The following is a 17,524-nucleotide window of genomic DNA, read 5'->3' on the forward strand; positions in this document are numbered from 1 at the left end:
ATATGACTTTGAATATAACCCACTTGAATTTAGAGATCATCTGAAAAACAGATTTGATACATTAAACACTAAAGACCGAAGTCAAGAAGACATCAAATACATCATGCATGAAGAAAGCTAAAGGTCATTAAGAAGACAAGAAAGAAGGAAAAGAACAAAATGGTTGTTAGAAGAAACACTGAAACTTGCTTTCCAGTGTAGAGATGCTAAAGCAAATGGAAGACAGAAGGTACAAGAGCTAAACAAAAAATTTCGAAGATCAGCTCATGAAGATAAAGCCAAATATTACAACAATATTGTGCAAAGATCTGGAGACAGAAAACCAAAAGGGAAGAATATACTCAGCATTTCTCAGACTGGGGGAACTGAAGTAAAAATCAAGCCTCAACTTTTGTTATTGAAGGATTCTCTGGACAAATTATTGAATGATGCAGAAAGCATCAAAAGAAGATAGAAGAAATACACAGTCACTGTACCAAAAGGAAATGGTTGCAGTTCAGCTGTGTCAGGAGGTAGCATATGATCAAGAGCCAATGATACTGAAGGAAGAAGTCCAAGGCACATTGAGGGAATTGGCAAAGAACAAGGAATGTACATATGTACAAACTGAAATCTTTCAATAAAATGAGGTGGCATTGGAGGCACTCACTCATTTATGCCAAGAAATTTGGAAGACAACTATCTTGCCCACTGATTTGAAGAGATCCATATTTGTGCCCATTCCAAAGAGAGGTGACCTAATAGAATGTGGAAATCATTGGACAATATCTTTGACATCCCATGAGAGTAAAGTTTTCCTAAAGGTAATACAGAAATGGCTGCAACCATACATTGACAGAGAACTTGCAGAGGTTCAACCCAGATTTAGAAGAGGATGTGGAATTAGGAATATCATTACTGATGTCCAGTGGATCTTGAAAAGTTTTTTGATTGTGTGGGTCATGACAAGCTATGTACAACATTGTGAAGTAAGAGTATTCCTGAACACTTCATTGTGCTCATGAGTAGTAATCTGTACATGGACCCAGAGGCAGTTGTTCGAACAGAACATGGGAACACTGAATGGTTTAAAATTAAGAAAGATGTGTACCAAGGTTGTATTCTTTCACCATACTTATTCAACCTGTATGCTGAGCAAATAATCAGAGAAGCTGGGTTATATAAAGAAAATCATGGCATGAGGAATGGAGGAAGACTCATTAACAACTTTGCTTACTGAAAGTGAAGAGGACTTAAAATACTTACTTATGAAGATCAAAGAGCACAGCCTTCAGTATGAATTGCAATTCAATGTGAAGAAAACAAAAATCCTCACCACTGGACCAATAAACAACATTCTTATCAATGGAGAAAGGATTGAAGTTGTCAAGGACTTCATTCTTATTGGATCGACCATCAACACTCATAGAAATAGGCAAAAAATCAAACAACGTATTGTATTAGGCAAATCTGCTGCACAAGTCCTTTTGAAAGTTTTGAAGAACAAAGATGTCAGCTTGAGAACTAAAGTGCGCCTGGCCCAATCTATTGTATTTTCAATAATCGTGAATAAGGAAGAATTGATGCTTTTGAGTTATGGTGTTGGAGGAGAATATTGAAAGTGCCATGGGCTGCCAAAAGAATAAACAGATCTGTGTTGGAAGAAATGCAGCCAGAGTGCTGGATGCCAGGATGGCCAAACTTAGTCTCTTATGCTTCAGATATATTGTCAGGAGGGAACAGTCACTGAAGAAGGATATCATGTTTGGTAAGGTGAAGGGTCAGAGAAAATTAGGAAGACCCCCACTGAGATGGATTGGCAAAGTGGCAGCATCAATGGGCTCATGCATGACAATTGTCAGGTTGGCCCAGCACCAGGCAGTGTTTCATTCTGTTGGGCATAGGATCACTATGACTTGGTATCAACTCGATGGCACCTTACAACAACAACAACATTTTCCAGGCATTCTACTAAGTGCCTGGCATGGTGATGAATGATCAACATTTGACTGCTAACAGTCAGGTCAGTGGTTCAAACCAACCAGCTCTCCTTGGAAACCCTATACAGAGTCACTACATTGGAACTGACTTAAAGGCACTTATCAGAAACAACAAGAGCAAGCTAAATGCATCATAGGTTTTATCTTATTGAATCCTTACCTCAACCCTCTCAGCTATATTACCAGATAAAAATGTCATTATGCCTGTTTTATAGATAAAATAACTGAGGCCAGCGCAGTTTAAAAGTGTAATTCTTATTAATGAATGTGTCTCTATGCTTTAACCTTATATTCAAAAGACTAGTGACTTAATTCAGCTTTCTGATCCTTTTGTTAATACATATGTGTCTCACTTAAGGAGTCCAGGAAATTAGTGAATGGACCTATTTAAACAAGACTCTTCACCAATGTGAAATTAAATGTTTTGAAAGAATATTATAAAAGTGAACTATTTTACTTGAAGAAAATCTAACTGATCAGCTTCTCTATCTAACTGAATTATCCCTTTTGCACTGCAGTAATGAATCATGGAGAACTGACATCATAGCTGTGTAAAGGATATGCACTAACTTTGAATCCAATCCCTTGGGAGAAGATACTTTTCATGGACGGGAAGAGAGGGGAACTCTGGCTTTGTGAGGCAGAGGAGCAGGATACTTCCAAACTGATCATAATAAATGGTTTGAAATTAGCCTGTTCCTACTTTCTACCTGCTCTTGTGTTATCAACAGTTGGCCCTGCCTCATCATGCAAGTTGTACCTAAAATGGTGCTTGTTGTTGTTAGGTGCCATGGAGTTGGTACCAATTCAGAGCGACCTTGCGTACAACAGAACGAAACACTGCCCAGTCCTGGGCTAACCTCACAATTGTTATGAGCGTTGAGCCCATTGATTCTGCCATTTTGCCAATCCATTTTTCTGGAGGTCTTCCTCATTTTCTCTGACACTCCACCCTACCAGACATGATATCCTTCTCCAGCGACTGGTTCCTCCTGACAATATGTGCAAAGTATAAGAGATGAAGTTTGGCCATCCTGGGCTCCAAGGAGCACTCTGGCTACACTTCTTCCAATACAGATCTGTTTGCTCTTTTGGCAGCCCATGCACTTTCAATATTCTCCTCCAACACCATAACTCAAAAGCATCAATTCTTCTACAGTCTTCCTTATTCACTGTCCAGCTTTCACAAGTATATGAGGTTATTGAAACTACCAAGGCTTGGGTCAGGCGTAGCTTAGTCCTCAAACTGACATCTTTGCTCTTCAACACTTTAAAAAAGTTTTGTGCAACTGATTTGCCTAATGCAATATGTCATTTGATTTTTTGACTGCTGTTTCCATGAGGGTTGGTTGATAGTTGATCCAAGAAAAATGAAGTCTTTGACAACTTCAATCTTTTCTCCATTGGTAAGAATGTTGTTTATTGATCTATTCACAACAAAATCCACTGTCATTGAGTCAATTCCAACTCATGGTGAACCTATAAGGCACAATAGAACGGTTCCTTAGGTTTTCTGAGGCTGTAAATATTTATGGAAATAGTCTGTCTCATCTTTCTCCCACAGAGAGTCTGGTAGGATTAAATAATTGACCCTTTCGGTTAACAGTGCAAGATTTACAAAATGTCAATGATACACATCCACAATATATTCTGTGAAATAGGACACGATGTGATTGAAATATTGTTCAGACACCATATTACACACTTAGCCAACAGATAGGCCTAAATTGCGAACAGCCAAATTGACTCAATTTCCACCTATGTATTTTTGTTCCACTTCCAAGTCAATATAATCCTTTGCTTCTTGCTGCTGCTTTCATAAGAACTGGTTTTGCTGCGTTTAGGAATCAAAATGCACTTCATGATGGTATTTTCAAAAGAAAAGTAAACTGACAAGTTTCAACATTCAGGAGACAAATCATATATGAAATTGTATACTGCTGTCCTGAGTCAAAGCATTTGTTCTTATATGGTAAACTTCTCATTTTTAAGTATGGGAAGTTCATATTAAACAATAGAAAGTATAGTACCATACATACATAATCCAGTAACATAGGCATCTATTATAACCATCCAGACATATGAATTATAGGTTATTCTGTATTTGTACTATACCCTTATACACCAGGTAGTGTAATTTATTTGTCTACAAGAGACATAAGATGCATGTGTGATAGCATTAGCAATGTCTGTTGCTTCTGTTACATTGCATTCTTTGACTGCGGTTTCTGAACTCTAGCTTCAGTTTTAAAATCCTTCAATTCTCACATTTTGTCACTTCGCCACAAACAACCATGATAAGTTCTCCTAATTTCTTTATACCCTGGCATCAGTCTTCTGTAGAGACCAAGCCTGGAGTCTCAGATTCTAGCTTTTCCTGGATGTCAAGTAACTCCAGGGAAAGAGATTGGATATCATTATTCTTATGGTTCTGAATCCTAGACAGTTTTGTTTCTTTAGCCCCAGGAGTTTGAGTTTAAATCCACTATATAACAATCTCCACTTTTACTTTGGAATCCTGGTGTGGCGCTGTGGTTTAATGCGCCAGACTGCAAAGCTGTTTGAACTGCAAGGTCGGCAGTTCAAGCTCACCAGCTGCTCCTTGGAAACCCTATATAGGTTCGCTATGGGTCAGAATCAACTCGACGGCACTTGACAACAACAAAAACACAGATAGCAATTAACAACAACAAGGAACCTGAAGGGCCACTCTGCTTTTTTTAAAATTAGATTTTATTTTTTAATATCCTGTCATTAGCACCTTTAGATTTTGGTAAATATTTTCATGGTGAAAATTGATTCTTCGAAGCTCAGCAAATACCAAATTGTGTTACTTGTAGTCCTTTGCCTCTCCTCAAGGTCCTATGATTCTTCTTGGTCAAAATTCCAGATTCTTTGTCTACAGCCCATATCCAGACTTGGCACACACCTCCAACAACAGAGATGTCTTCAGCATACCTTTGCAAGTTCTTTTTTCTCTATTATTTCAGACTTTGTTATTCTTCGCTTCTATTCTTTGAAAAATATTGCAACCTACTTGAATTTTTTGTATTGTTTTGGTTGCAATAGATAGTGTATCCTGAAGGATTCCTTCTTCTCAGAAGTTGTTGTTATTAGCAGCCATGGAGTCAGCTCCTGAATCATGACAACCAGTTGCACATTGGGAGCAGACAGTTGAGATTCATGAGGCTTTCACTGTATTTTCAATAAATCACCATACCTTTTTACCTAGTTTGCCTTAGTCTGGAGGCTCCATTGAAACCTGTTCAGCATCATAACAACAAGAAAGCCTCCACTGACAGACAGCTAGTAGCTGTACTGGGGTGTATTGGCGAAAATGCAAACTCTTTCTTGCATGGCAGACAAGAATTCTACCACTGAATGATCACTGATACATTGTGATCCTCACAATGTATTTTCAGATTTACTGGAAGTGGAGATTTCCGCATCATTATTTCAAATCACTACTTAAGCTATGTTCGGCAGAAATAAGTAAGTTAATACATAAACTAGTAACTTTTCAGGGGGTAGATTAAGATTTAAAAAATAATTTACAGTGCAAGTAACTATATATTTCTAACTACTTCATTTCTATAAATGAAGGTTTACATCAGTTTTACATTCAGCAAATCATATACTTTGCTTCATTACAATGACTCCAGTCTCCTCAATGTAACAGTATTAACTTGTATTCACTTTAACTCTTGCATTCCGCCCTGTGTCTCCTGTTACCTTCATCTTTCCTTTGCTAAGTTCCTTGTTGTATACTGCCTGCCCATCACCTATGTTAGCACGTGTCTACCCTCTAGCCCATGAATAATTTTCACTTCCTCCACCTTGTAACCATCATAGAATGCCTCTTTTATTAAGAAAATCTTTCTTATCTTAGACACAATATTTGTCCTTTTATGATTGACTAATTTCACTCAGCATAATGTCCTTCAGGTTCATTCATGTGGGGAGGCATATTGCCGATTCATCATTATTCTTCGATGTTTCATAGTATTCCACTATGTGTATGTACCGTAGTTTTTTCAACCTTCTTCTGTTGATGGGCATTTAGGCTATCTCTTTTTTTATATAGTTTTAGCGTATTGAAGGATACTGCTTTCTTATTTATTTGCTACTCTCTGTCCCTTCCCTGGTGCATTTAAACTAGTTACATTCGGTGTAACTATCGGTAACTATGAATTGACTGCTGTCATTTTGCTTTGTGGGTTTTTTTTGTGTGTGTGGTGCTGCAATTGTATTTTGTTTCACAAAATTTTTCTATACTAAGTTCATTTTGTTTGTGGTTTTTCTTTTCATTTTCATTTCTATTGTGTTAATGTTTACTAAATTTTTCTAATTTTTCTCTTTTATTTTGATGGGAAGGAATATTCTTTTTTTTTTAGGTTACCCTGTAAATCATTAATTTCCCCCATTTTAAACAGTCTGTATTATCTTGACATCTACTTGACTTCCTTGCCAGTTGGAATTTCTGTATCTATACTATTCCCTCTTCTTGATTTGTAGTTGACTTCATTATAAATTGATAACTCTAGGTCTTTATTTTCTGTCTTGTAGGTTTCTTTTACTTTGGATACTTCTATATCTGGGTTGAGTTCTGGGTAATCCTGTCATGTATGTTAATCAGTTTGTTGCTTGCTGTTTTGGTTCTCAGTCCAAAGAAAATTCTTTAGCATTTTTTTGTAAAATTGGTCTGATTATTACAAGTTCCTTTGATTTCTGTTTATCTGGAAATGTCCTAATTTTGCCATTGTATTAGAGGGTCAAGTATGCTGGATAAGTGATTCTTGGCTAGCATTTTTTTCTTTCAGGGTTTTTTATATGTCATCTCATTGCCTTCTTGTTTGCATAATTTCTTCTAAGAAGTCTGAGCTTAGTTTTATTAGTTCTATTTTTATGTAGCTTCATTTTTCCTGAGCTGCTTTCAGGACTGTTTCCTTGCCTTTGGTTTTGGAAAATTTGATTATGATGTATTTTGGTGATTTTCTTTTAAGATCTATATTGCTTGGGGTTTATTCAGCTCACTGTATGCTTATCTTCTCATCTTTTAGTATGTTAGAGAAGTTTGCTTTCAAAAACTCTTTGACAATTTTCTTTGTGTTTTTTATTGTCATCCTGCTCTGGAATTCTGATCTCCCAGAAGTTATTCTTCTTTATGGTATCCCACACAACTATTAGGCTTCCTTCAGATTTATTTATTTTTCTAATTGTTCTGGTATATTTGCATTGAGAGATTTATTTTCAAGCACACTAAATGGTACTTCCATTGCTTCCAATATTCCTTTGCTCTTTAAATATATTGTCCATCTTTGAAATCTGAGTATTCATCTTCAGGGTTTCTATTTTCATATTGTATAGTATTTCAAAAGTTGCACTTATTTTGCCTGTTTATGCTTGGTAGCGTAGTGGTTACGAATCGAGCTGTGAACCGCAAGGTCAGCAGTTCAAAACTACTACCTGCTCCGCGGGAGAAAGATGAGGCGTTCTGCTCCTGTAAAGATTAACAGCCTCAGAAACCCTGTGCAGGGTCGCTATGAGTCGGAACTGACTCCACGGCACATCACAACAACACAACAACAACAATGCTTGAAATGTTTTCCTGAATTCTTTTAAATTTTTTTCTGTGTTTTCCTTGCTTTCCTCAATCTTCCTGCCAATCTTTTTAAAGTACCCAAGTATCATTCTTTTGAATTCTTTTTCAATTAGTTCCATCATCTTTTCTTCCTCAGAAACATTTTCTGGCTCTTGGCCATTTGTTTAAACCATTCTCCCTGTTTCTTCATTTAAACTAGAATTGTCTGTTGTCTCTGGGGCATGGTGGTGTTTTTATCTTTGTATTTAATAGATGATTGTATGTTGGTGTGCTCTTAGGTTCTCACCAACACTTTCCTATGGATATAGTTAGAGAATGGAAGCTTGTAACTGTTCTCCATTTGCGGTGTATGCACCTCAGTTTAAGGTGGGTTTGGCTGGCCTTGGCTGCTATCATTGATGAGGTGGTACAGGAGATAATATTGGTGCTTGACCAGTGGGTGGAGTGGCAGAAAGTAGTTGTAGTTGGGCTGAATGGGCATAGTTGCTGCCTACTGTCTAGTAGGAAAGATTAGAAATTACCACCTATCCACCCCTACATACACAAGAAAACAAAACAGATTAAACAAATAAGTAATCACCAATGAAAAGAGAAAATGCAAAAGGATAAAAAAGAAATAATGTAAGCATCAATCAGAAAAAAAAATCTAATAACTAAAAAGATTAAAGAGGAACAGTTCAACAGAGCTATATATGACATCAGGATGGCATAGGTGGCATATCACCTGCGATATGCAGATGACACAACCTTGCTTGCTGAAAGTGAAGAGGACTTAAAACATTTACTGATGAAGACCAAAGAGCACAGCCTTCAGTATGGATTACATCTCAATGTCAAGAAAACAAAAATCCTCACCACTGGACCAAGAAACAACATTCTTATCAACGGAGAAAAGATTGAAATTTTCAAGGACTTCATTCTTCTTGGATCAACTATCAACACTCATGGAAGTAGCAGTCAAAAAATCAAACAACGTATTGCATTAGGCACATCTGCTGTACAAGACCCTTTTAAAGTGTTGAAGAGCAAAGATGTCAGCTTGAGGATTAAGGTAAGCCTGACCCAAGCCATGGCATTTTCAATAACCTCATATGCATGCAAAATCTGGTCAGTGAATAAGGAAGACCGTCAAATAATTGATGTTTTTGAGTCATCTTGTTGGAGGAGAATATTGAAAGTGCCATGGGCTGCCAAAAGAACCAATAGATCTATTTTGGAAGAAGTGCAGCCAGAGTGCTCCTTGGAGGCCAGGATGGCTAAACTTCGTCTCTCATACTTTGGACATATTGTCAGGAGGGAATAGTCGCTGGAGAAGGATATCATGTTTGGTAAGGTAGAGGGTTAGAGAAAAAGAACAAGGCCCCCAACGAGATTGATTGGCCAAGTCGCAGTATCAATGGACCCAAGCATGGCAACAGTAGTGAGGCTGGTCCAGGATTGGGCAATTTTTCTTTCTGCAGTACATAAGGTCGCTATGAGTTGGTACCAACTCGATGGCACCTAACAACAATAACAACAACAACATAGATGAGAAAAACAAGATATAAAATAAAAGGAAGAAATTTAAAGAAACTTAGTAAAACCAGAGAAGATAAAAATGAAGAGTAGAGAGTAATAAGTAAGAAAAAAAGGAAAAAAAAAGAAGAAAAAGAGGAGAAATGAGAAACGGAAGAAAAAAAGGAAAAACAAAAGTGGAGATAGATATAGTAAGGTTCTAAGAAATTGAAACAGAAGGAGAAGAAAGAATAAATAAATAAATGAAACAGTGAAAGGAAATTTAAAAAATAAAAATAAGTGCCCCCCACTTGTTGCTCTGAAAAGCCATCTTTACATTGTTCCTGGTCGGGCTCCCAGCTCCCAGAAGCCACCTCCGCCACACTCCTCGTTTGCCACTGTCTCCAGAGCTCTCTTGCCACAGTCCCAGAATTCGTGTTCTCTTTGTGATCCTCTATGTTGGATCACCGGTGTGCCCCACTAAGTCAGACGCGGACACCAGCTCCGAGATCACCACCAAGGACTTCAAGGAGAATGAGGTTGTGGAGGAAAAAGAAGAAGGAAGAGATGCACCAGCTAATGAGAGAAGTGGGGAACAGGAGTCTAATGATGAGATAGAGGAAGAAGAGGAAGAAGATAGGGAGAAGGAGGAGGAAAAGGAAGAAGGTGACGGTAAGAAACAAGATGGAGATGAAGAGGCTGAGGCAGTTATGAGCAAATGGACAACTGATGATAATGAGGATGATGATGTTGACAGCAAGAAATAGAAGACTGACGAGGATGACTAGACAGCAAAAAAGGAAAAGTTAAACTTAAAAAATGCCACCTTGACCTATTCACCCTCCACTTCCCATGTCAGAATGTAGACGTGGTCACCTTTGAGTAGAAAGAGTCCCACCTGCCCACTTTGGGCAGTGTTACCCGCAGATAACACAGCTCACCACCACCCAACTAAAACCACAACATGAATTTGCAGCAAAGGAGAAAAAAGAACCAAAACTTAGAAGGACATGCTTTTTTTCTTTTTAAAAGTACTTTAAAAAGGAAAATTTGTATTTTTTATTTACATTTTATGTTTTTGTACATAGTGTTAAGGGTCAGTCATTTTTAATGATCTCAGATGACCAAACCAGCCTTTGGAGCATTCTGTCCTAATTCTGACTTTACTTGTGGTGTGACCATGTTCATTATAATCCCAAAGGAACAACAACAACAACAAAAATAAAATAAAGAAAAGAAAAACCTTGTAAAAAAAAAAGCAAAAACAACAACAAAAATTACAAACTTATTCCGAGCATTTCAGTTACATTGTTTGTGTATGTACTTAGCTATACTATAAGTAGTTGGTTTGTATGAGATAGTTTTAAAAGGCCAAAGATAAAAAGGTTGTTTTTTTGTTTTGTTTTGTCTATGAAGTTGCTCAATGTTTATTTATTTGTTTGTTTTTGGCTTGTTTGATGTATGTGTGAAACATTATTGTCCAACAATAAACCAGAATTTTATTTTGGAGTTATTCTAAAATAAATAAATACATGCAGCTGTTGAACCCAGAGAGGAGAAAACTTTGGGAGGTTATGTTAGTGTAGAAATTCACAAGGTGGATGTGGGAGGGATGTGACAGAAGAGTTTCTGGCCCTAGAGAGAGTCCCTATAGACCTATGTGTTATCTGTGTTCAGGGCACTCTATCTGAAAGTAGTTTGTGGAGTCCCTTGATTGAACAGGCTTCAGTGTATGTTAGGACTACCTGGCAACTAGGGGCAGGGTGGCTGATTATAAGGGTTTCTGCTAGACTGATACTGGTTGGTGGCTCTGTGGGTTTTGTAGGTCTGGAACAGAGTCGGCCTGAACCTAGACACCAAATTCTTGTAGACAGTCCCTGCCTCACACTGACATGACTCACAATCATGTGGCTCCGAAATCTCGAAGAGCAGAGACTGTGCTAGCGATGAATGATGATGAAAGTGGCCATACCTCTGGTTATCAGGGAGTGTGAATCTGCTTTGCCAGGGACCTTCTGTTATCAAAGCTGTGCATAAAATTCAAGATGGCCACTCCATAACTGGCCAGCTGTTCACCAGTCAGTCTCTATCTCTCACAATTTCTTCTCAGCTTCTCTTCCCATTATATAGCACTCTTTAACTTAGTAAAACTATAATCATGTAGTTCTAATATAGAAAACTTTCACCATTATCTTTCATTCTGCCCTACATGGCAGGATGCACTTCAGAAACTTTCTGGCTATTTTAAAGAGCAATCAGAATGGAGCAAAGCTTCATTCGTCTATATCTAAGCCAAATTTTATTTAGACTCCCAGGTTAAGTGGATGCAATGATTTACTGACTGATTAAACAGACACTAAATCATCGATATTTTAATGATTAAAATGACATTTTATTTGAAATATACTACATTTTATCCTAATGTTTTTCTTGAAAATGTGAAGTGGAGTTTGAACAGAAGAACTAAAAGTTTGACCTCCTTCACTAGTAATCAATAGAACCACAGATGTTGATTTGTTAAAGAGATCGCAGGAGATTTCCTTTCAATAGTCAGGAAACAAAGCAGTGGAGCTCAAACAATCAATAAGGCTACTTCTGGATGTATTTTGATTCCATGTTGCTTCACTCAACAAGTTCAACACAAATATGTAGTGGATTGAGCTGAGAATTAGACTCTAGTAAAGCTGTACCACCAACCTATTCAACAACTTTTCAGAATCCCTTTTCTTCTCTGGGCCTAACTTAATCTATATGTAAAAATGGAATATGTCATAGAGTGAATTGTGTCCCCCTAAAATAGATAAAACTTTTTCTGAGTCGTGATTTTGTTATGTAATTATGTAATGTTTGCAGTTACATGATGGTTCCAGGGAATGTGATGTGATGTAATAAACCAATAAAAAAGATTAAGGATAACTACAATATCCTAATCCCATCACAACTCTGACCCTATATAAAGGAGTTTTCCAGGGATATGGCCTGCAACAGCTTTTAAAAGGACAGAGAAATGAGCAGTGAGGGAGGGACCTATTACCACTAAGAAAGAAAATCCAGGGTTAGAGTACATCCTTTGGACCTGGGATCCCTGTATTGTGAAGCTCCAAGATAAAGGAAAAGATTGGTGCCAACACACATGAAGATCGCCAAGGAATGCTGGTACTACTGATTATGAATGGAGACAAAGATTCCCCAGAGCTGACAAAGAAACAGAATGCTTTCCCCCATAGTTGGTGCTCTGAATATGGACTTCTAATCTCCTAAACTGAGTGAGAATCAATTTCTGTTTATTAAAGTTACCCACTTTTGGTATCACTCTTATAGCAGCACTAGATAACTAAGACAAGGTATAATGTTGTAGCTTCAGTAATTCTCAAGAGATAATACAGTGGGATCAGTAGAAGTCTACTAAGAACTTGGGGACATATACAGCTACTTCTGGTTGCCTTCATTAGTAAACATTTTAAATCCTCTTTGCTTTCAGCAAGCAAGGTTGCATCATCTGCAGATTGAAGGTTGTTAATGAACCTTCCTCCAATTCTGATGCCATGTTTTTCTTTATAATATCCCACTTCTCAGATTAGGTGCTCAGCATATAGATTGAATGATTATGGTGAAAGAATACAACCCCAGTGTACACCTTTCCTAATTTTAAACCATTACTAATCTTAAAAAAGAACTCATATTTCGATTTACTTTGTCTTTCTATAGAAAGTTCAGTAGATAGTATTTCCATTATAGAAAGATCTCTCTAGAACTCAGACTCAGGCTGCTAGTCTAAAAGTTTCCATCTGCTCATATTTATGGTCTGCCGTCTCTGAAATGATAATATCAGAATTTCAGACTTTTTCTGTAATCATGTGGTGATTAACTATATAAAATAGTTTATCTCTGTGATCATGTTTTATAGGTCAATTTAACTGACTTATTTCTTTTTTCTTTTTCCCAGAGGGAAAGATAATGGGAAGCATTTCCCTCTAGTTTGTCATTCTGTAGTAGTTTGTGCATAGCTCTGATGCTAGAAGCTATGACACTGGTATTTTAAACATAAAGTGTGACGCAGTAGTCTAAGCACTGGACCACAGGTTGGTTTGAATTGCAAGGTCAGCAATTCAAACTCATCAGACAATCCTTGGGAACACTATACAGGGTCAATACATGTGGGAACCGACTCCACAGCACTTAACACAACAACAACAAATGACACCCATGGTGGACAGGTTTCAGCTGAGCTTCCAGACTAAGACAGGCTAAGAAGAAGAAGAAAGCAGACTACTTCTGAAAACCTTATGAATAGAAGTGGAATATCATCAGCAGTAGAATATTGAATATTGAAACATTATGTATAACAAGAAAACATTGTCACATATAATGCCAGAAGATGAGCCCCTTAAGTGGGAGGGCACTCAAAATATGACTGAACTTGCTCTAACATGTAATCAGGATGTACTGATAATCACTGGAGATTGATATGCAAAGACTGCAAACAAAGAGAAATGAACAGTCATTGGAAAATAGGGCGTTGGTGATAGACTTATTGATGGCAAATACTTTTTAAAAATAATGTAAAAGATAACTATACACATGGGTGTCACCAAATGAAATACACAAAAATCAAACTGACTTTGTCTGTGGGAGGGGAAAGTGGAAAAGCTCAATATCATCAGCCAAAGCAAGGACAGGGGCAGATCATCAATTGTTCATATACAAGTTCAGCTAAAACTGAAGAAAATTAAAACAAGTCCACAAGATCCAAAATATAACCTTGAACACATGCCACCTAAATTTAGAGATAACTCTAGAAAATATTTGATGCATTAGACACTAATGATTGTAGTGCAGAAGAGTTGTGGGATGACATCAAGATTATCATACAAAAAAAGGCCAAAGGCTAATAAGAAGATAAGAGTGAAGGAAAAGACCCAAATGTATGTCAAGAGAGACTCTGAAGCTTGCTTTCCAGTGTAGAGATGCTACAGCAAATGGTAAAAAATGAGAAGGTAAAAGAGCTGAACAGAAAATTTCAAAGAGCAGCTCAAGAAAACTAAGTCAAGTATTATAATGTGAAAATACCCGGAATAGAAAACAAAAAGAGAACACATTCAGCGTTTCTCAAACTGAAAGAATTGAAGACAAAAATTGAAGTTCAACTTGCAATATTGAAGGATTCTATGGGCAAAATGTTTAGTGATAAAGCATCAAAAGAAGATGGAAGGAATTCACAGTCACTGAACCAAAAAGAAATGGTCCATGTTCAACCATTTTAAGAGGCAGCATAAGTTCAAGACCTAATTGTACTAAAGAAAGAAGTACAAGGTGCATTGAAGGCATTGGCAAAGAAGAAAGTTCTGGGAATTGATGGAATACAAATTGAAATCTTTCAATAAACTGATGCAGTACTGGAAGCACTCAGTCATCTATACCAAGAAATTTGGAAGACAGTTACCTTGCCAACTGATTGGAAGAGATCATATTTATGATCATTCCAAATAAAGGTGTCCCAATGGAATACAAAAATCATTGTGGAATATCATGGATACCACATGCAACTAAAATTCTGCTAAAGATGATTCACAAATGACAGCATCAGAACATTGAAAGGGAACTGCCAGAGGTTCAAACCAGATTCAGACAAGGACGTGGAACAAAGAATGTCATTGCTGATGTCTGATGGATCATGTCTGAGAGAAGAGAATACCAGAAAGATGTTTACTTGTGTTTTATGATTATGCGAAGACTTTCAACAGTGTGGATAATGACAATCTTTAAATGAATATTTCAGAACACTTATTTGTGCTCATGTGGAACCTGTATGTAAACCAAGAGGCAGTTGCTTGAACAGTACAAGGGGACACTGAATGGTTTAAAATCAGGAAAGGTGTGTGCCAGGGTTGTATCTTTCAACATACGTATTCATCTGTGAGCTGAATAAATAACCTGAGAAGCTGGATTATATGAAGAAGAACATGGCATCAGGATTGGAGGAAGACTCATTAACAACCTGCAATATGCATATGATACAACCTTCTTTGGTGAAAGCAAAGAGGACTTAAAAACTTCCAGATGAAGATCAAAGACCACAGCTTTTGGTATGGGTTATGCATCAATATTAAGAAAATAAAAATTCTCATCACTGGACCAATAAAAATATTCATATAAATGGAGAAAAGACTGAAGTTGTCAAAGACTTCATTTTGTTTGGATCCACTATCAACACTCATGGAAGCAGCAGTGAAGAAACAAAATGATGCATTGCAATAGGCAGATCTGCTGCAGACGTCCTATTTAAAGTGTTCAAGAAGCAAGATGTCAGTTTGAGGACTAAGCCATGGTATTTTCAGTTTGCACAAGCCAAGGTATTTTTAATAGCCTCATATGCATGTGAAAGTTAGACAGTGAATAAAGAAGACTAGAAGAATTAATGCATTTGAGTTAGGATGTTGGAGAAGAATATTGCAAGTACCATGCACTGGCAAAGGAAAAAAACAAATCTATGTTGAAAGAAGTACAACTAGAATGCTCCTTTGAAGTCACATTGGCAAGATTTAATCTCTCATACTTCAGATATATTATCAGGAGGGATCAGTCTTTGGAAATGGACATCATGCTTGGTTAAGTGGAAGGTCTGTGAAAAAGAGGAAGATCTCCAACTAAATGAATTGGTGCAGTGGTAGCAGCAACAGTAATTGTGAGGATAGACAGAACTGACAGGTGTTTCATTCTGTTGTGCATAGTGTCCTTATGAGTCAGAACCAACTCTACGACACCCAATAACAACAAGTTGCTGTGGAGTCAGTTCTGACTCATGATTTAAATAGGGGCATTGAGAAATTGGAGGCAGTAAGAAGGTTTTAACTGAGCCTGAAGTAAAATGGAACCCAAATAGTCATCTTAGAATAACAACTATATTTAAAATGTTGCTCCTCCCCCAACTACTTTCCATAATTAATCACTCACTCCCGTTTAGCCTCCGTGATTAATTACATGTGTTCAAGCTCTAAAGTAGAACTTGTAGACCAATCAAAGGGGATAACTCTCCTTACTGGAACTAAGGCAAAATCAGCAAGTAGGAATGACTGAGTCACTGTGTTCAGTATATTACCCCCTAACTACTGATTTGATCACCCTAACTACTAGAATAGTAAAACAGTACAACATGTCTGACCACAAGTTCTATGATCTTGATTTTTTTTTTCCAGTCTTAAAAACAGCAGGCTGCCCTTCAGTTGGGAAGGAAATCTGAGAGATCCTTGCTCTTTTGTCCTCATTTGTATCAATATATAATAATTGTTTTGCTCTTTGCTCTGTTAACAGAGGAGCTCATTAACTATTTGCACCACTTAAAGGTGTCCTCAGAGTCCTGGTGTGGTACTGTGGGTTCATGTGCCAGATGGCAAAGCCACTTGAACTGCAAGGTCAGTGGTTCAAGCTCACCAGTTGCTCCTCAGAAACCCAATACAGGGTCGCTATAGGTCAGAATCGACTCAATGGCACTTAACAACAATAACAACAAAGGTGTCCTCCACCACTCGTCTGTCAGTTTGTCATACTGCAATGGCTTGCGAGTTGCTGTGATTCTGAAAGCTATTCCACAGGTATTTTAAATACCAGCAGGGCCACCCATGGTGAACAAGTTTCAGAGGAGCTTCCAGACAAAGAAAGAATAGGAAGAAAGAGTGAGGAACTATTTCTGAATATTTAGTCACTGAACATCTTATGTTTAGCATAGAAAGACTGTCAGATATAGACCTGGAAAATGAGCCCCTCAGGTTGGAAGGCAGTCAAAATGCGACTAGGGAAGAGTTGCCTCCTCAAAGTAGAGCTGACGTGATGACGCTAATGGAGTAGAGCCCATGGGAGAAAAACCACTGGACCTTCATTTTCTGATGGGACACAACTCAAAATGAAGAGAAAAGGCTGTAAACATCCATTGAAAATTGGAACATGGAATGTACGAAGTATGAATCTGGGAAAACTGGAAGTACTCAAAAACAAAATGGAATTCATAAACATCGATATCTTTGCCATTAGTGAGCTGAAATGGACTGATATTGGCCATTTAAAATGTGATGACATATGGTTTACTATGGCAGAAATGGCAAGTTGAATAGGAATGGTGTCGCACACATTGCCAAAACAACATATCCAGATCAGTCATGGGGTAAAATGGTGTCTGTGATAGGATAATATCCATGCGCCTACAGGGAAGTCCAGTTAATACCACTATTATTCAAATTTACACACCCACCACTAAAGCCAGTGAGGATGAAATAGAAGAATTCTACCAGTTGATCAAACTTGCAATCAAGATGTATAGATCACTACTGGTGGTTGGAATGCAAAGGTTGAGCGCAAAGAGGAATGATCAGTAGTTGGAAAATATGGCCTTGGTGATAGAAATGATGCTGGAAAACGCATGATAGAATTCTGCAAAATCAATGATTTGTTCATT

The 17,524-nt window shown here is 37.5% G+C and overlaps 1 pseudogene; it reads left to right on the forward strand.

The window, feature by feature from the left end:
* Positions 1-4,273: 4,273 nt before the first annotated feature.
* On the forward strand, positions 4,274-9,863 carry LOC102824623 (annotated as a pseudogene).
* Positions 9,864-17,524: the final 7,661 nt, after the last annotated feature.

The sequence above is a fragment of the Chrysochloris asiatica genome, unplaced genomic scaffold (assembly GCF_000296735.1).
Source record: "Chrysochloris asiatica unplaced genomic scaffold, ChrAsi1.0 scaffold00131, whole genome shotgun sequence".
NCBI lineage: Eukaryota > Metazoa > Chordata > Mammalia > Afrosoricida > Chrysochloridae > Chrysochloris > Chrysochloris asiatica.